This window comes from Melanotaenia boesemani, chromosome 22, assembly GCF_017639745.1.
Source record: "Melanotaenia boesemani isolate fMelBoe1 chromosome 22, fMelBoe1.pri, whole genome shotgun sequence".
Classification (NCBI taxonomy): domain Eukaryota; kingdom Metazoa; phylum Chordata; class Actinopteri; order Atheriniformes; family Melanotaeniidae; genus Melanotaenia; species Melanotaenia boesemani.
In genome coordinates this window covers 6,669,408-6,673,509 of record NC_055703.1, presented here as the reverse complement: position 1 = coordinate 6,673,509, position 4,102 = coordinate 6,669,408, and positions in this window count along the sequence as shown.

The following is a 4,102-nucleotide window of genomic DNA, read 5'->3' as shown; positions in this document are numbered from 1 at the left end:
GAGAGAAGGTTTGTGTGCTGTAACACAGGGAGGTGAAAATGTTTGACACCATCTCATCTGTTCCCAGACCAATTCCCTGAGTATTTTACACAGAAACATAATTTTTAATACATTGCATCAAAAGTACTTTGTATACTTTGTATATGTTAACTTGAACTTTTAAGTACTTTTAAATATAAATACATTTACCGGCCAATTTCTTAGGCCCACCTGATCAATTGCTGGTTAACACAGCTATCTAATCAACCACATGGCAACAACTCAATGCATTTAGTCATGTAGACGTGGTGAAGACGACTTGGTGGAGTTCAAACTGAGCATCAGAATAAGGAAGAAAGGAGATTTAAGTGACTTTGAAAGTGGTGTGGTTGCTGGTGAGAGTATTTACTGGGATTTTCACACCATCCCTAGGATTTACAGAGAATGGTCTAAAAAAGAAAATATCCAGTTAGCAGCAGTTGTCTGGACCAAAATGTCCTGCTGATGTCAGAAGAGAATGAACATGACTGGTTGGAGATGATAGAAAGGCAACAAGAAGTCAAATAAGCACTGGCTCCAACCAAGATGCAGAATAGCATATCTGAACACACAACAAGTCCAACCTTGAAGCAGATAACCACACTGAGTGCCTCCTGTCAGCTAAGAACAAGAAACTGAGGCTACAATTCACACAGACTCACCAACACTGGACAACAGAGACCAAATCCCCAAGGGATACATGTCCAGCTACACCCTGGTGAATCTATTTAAAAAGAGTTAAGGCTCAACCTAGTAAAAGCAAGGTGTACCTAATAAAGTAGCGGGTGAATGTAGAGACATGATAATGTTGTCATTTGATCTCAGGTAATCAAATCAACACATTTTTAAATGACCTGTGAATTAGTGTGAGGCTTCATCAAGTCCAATTCAAAACAGAAAGATTATTCCTGCCAGCAGCCATCACTCTCCAGTACAATCCTCTTATTCATTACTGCAGTTTTTATTTCAACATGGCAATTTCCTTCTAGCATAAATGAAGTATTTTTCATTTAATTTCAATCACTTTAGCTGACCATGTCCATCCCTTTATGACCACAGTGTAGCATCTTCTGATGCTACTTCCAGCAGGATAATGCACCATGTCACAAAGCTCAGTTCATCTCCACCTGCTTTCTAGAACATGACGATGAGTTCATTGTTTGGTATTGACAGAGAAGATTTGTCAAGTTTTTCACTGGCAGAAGCCACATACTCGACTCAGCTGCTCATCCCACAAATGCATTTTTCTTTCAAACGTGGCTCCAATTAAAGGAAAACAGTCTTTTCAGCATTATAAGATTTATAAGAACAATCCGCCAAATAGAAAATTTCCTTTTTTCACTAAGTTTAGATATATCAGTGCGCAATGCAACATGTGATCAGCGCAGTGAGAGGATGTTGAGGATGTCATTCTTTTTGTACGGTACATAAGAAAACCAGAGCTGCAAAATGAATTATATCTACTCTTCATAATGGAAACAGTTTTTCTAACTAATCTTCTTGTCAGGTAAAAGATTTTGACATCAGTGATCAAAACAGTCTTTCAGTTGAGCATGATGGACATGGATCTGCCCTCTCTGGCTTTTATACCATGAACAGATGAAGAAATATGTGCTACATTCCAGACTGCAGTTCGCTCATGACTGATTATTGTTCCGTGCTTTCCAGGCATGAATAACTTCTGGCTATCAAATGTCAACATCCATCTCCTTCTGCTCGTAAGCCAGTGTGTTAGATCTTTACCCTTGTTGCACTGTAGCCATGCTAAGAGAATACTTCTGTTTCAGGTATTTGATACTGCCCAAGATTAGAGGATGTAGCTCTCAAATGGTCAAACAAAGTGAATTAAGCTAATGTTTATTCCAGGTTGGCTCTGAAAATGCTTTGTGCTCTGAATCCCAATCCCCAGCTGTTAACATCAGGCTGCTCCCTGAGCTTTAATCAATGCTTCCTCCATTTTTAGAGGCAGTCAATAATGTTATCAAGACAAAGCAGAGAGCCTCTGGTTTGCCACCTGACTGCCAGGCAGCATCTTCCTCCTCCTCTTCCTCTACCTCCTCCCATAGCGGGGAAAACCTGGGAAGGAGAATCCCTTTGTATGAACTGCAGAGCTGCCACCCGCTCTGGCGGGCAGGATGACAAGCTGACTGCAGAGGTGAAAATGAGGAGAGAGAAGGAGAGGAGGGGGGAGAGAGTTGGCTTTTCCTCTTTCATCTCTTGCTCTGTGTCTCCCTGTATTACAGCCTCTCTCTCTCATGCACTCTTTTTCTCTATCTCCTTCACTGCTTCTCTGCTTTGATTGGTATGCAGGACCAGGCCTGCTCTGTTCTGCAGTGTGGGTTTGTGAATGCTGCTGCATGTCAGAGAAAGAGAGAGGGGAATCGCACTGCAGTGGAGGACGGGGGGAACATTCACACACATGCACATACATCCACGAAACCCCTCCTGTGCTGCACCAGGAAACCCTTCCTTCTGACTGACTGAGTCATGCTTCTCAGTCAAACTAAAGATCTGATCTTTTTGACCCTGATTATTGTTATTTTTGGTAAGTTTTCAGCTCAGTACACAAACTGATGTAGAAAATAACAGTATAGAAGGACATAGAAAAGAAACAAAACTTTTGCACTGCTATAATGAAACTGGATTGAGGTGTTTATTGTGTTGTTATTACAGAAAGATTAAAGCTATGTATACTGCAGTATAAATGAAGCAGGCTGCTGATTCAGGAGTAATTAATCTAGAGGCATGTTCCAGCTTAGCCATGAGTCCATCTGTGGACTATGCAATTCTACGTAACACAGCACAGTATAACATCACATAATACAGATTCACATAATAGCATAGCATCACATAATATAGTGTAGCGTGACCTAAGACCCTGTTTTTCATTTTTATTTTTTATTTTTCTTACTGTACTGGTCTTTTAACATGACTTCCTAAAAAGAGCATTAGACATCTGCAGCTCATCCAGAAGGCTGCTGCTAGAGTTTTAACCAGGACTAAGAGATCTGAAGACATTTATAACCCTTCTGATTGTTTACAAAGCCCATAACCCTTTAGACCCAGAATACATCTGTGATATGTTCAGACAATATAAACCTAGCAGAGCTCTTAGATCATGGAGAAGAAGCATTTAGCTGCAAACAAGTGGAACTAATTGGAACAAACTAAAAATAAACTTTAAATCCAGGTTAAAAACATTTCTTTTTTCATGCTCCAGTGCATAAAATCTGCATGCTAACTTGTATGTTATCTTGCTTTTAATCATTTTAATTTAATTTATGATTTTATTATGATTTTATTGTTATTTTTGCTATTTGTTGCTGCCTTTTAATACTTTTTAAATGCTTTTTGCACCATATGTAATGCTTTTAATGTTTTATGTAAAGCACTTTGATGAAATGTGCTATACAAATAAATTTGTCTTGCTTATTCTACCACAGAAATGTATTTCATTCATCTGGGATTCTAAGAAACCATAGCACATTTCCACCAACATTACCCAGGTGGAAAAACTTTCCCTCACATGCAAACTTTCAACAAAGCACCTGACAGAAGGGGAGGACTTTACAAACTCGCTTTAATTGTTAAATGGTTGAGTTATGTGCTGAAAAACTCTGGGTGAACATACTATACATAGTATAATAGGATTACAGTGAATTGGATTCTAATTGGACTGGACTCTTTTTAAAATTGCCTCTTGATGACTTTGTTGTGAATTGGTGCAATACAAATGAAGTTGAATTGAATTGAATTTAATTGAATTGAACATTACATTGAAGTTACAAGTGAAAAAAGAAGAGCAGTCTGACATAAAACTGCTTTTCTTTTTCACTCAGATCACATCTTCATTGATCAAATGCCCCTTTAACACCAGTTTCCGTGGCGAGGAGAACCACTTTTACGGTTGCATCCTTCTCTATAAATGACTCATGACTCATCAGATGTGCCAATAGTAGAATTTAATGGGCTTTATAATTCTGCAGGAGTGGGATATAAACAGTTAACATGGAGGGAATTAGACTTTCAATTAATGCAGCATTAAGTCCTTATTTGGACGTCCTTCACTCATCTTCTGTAGACA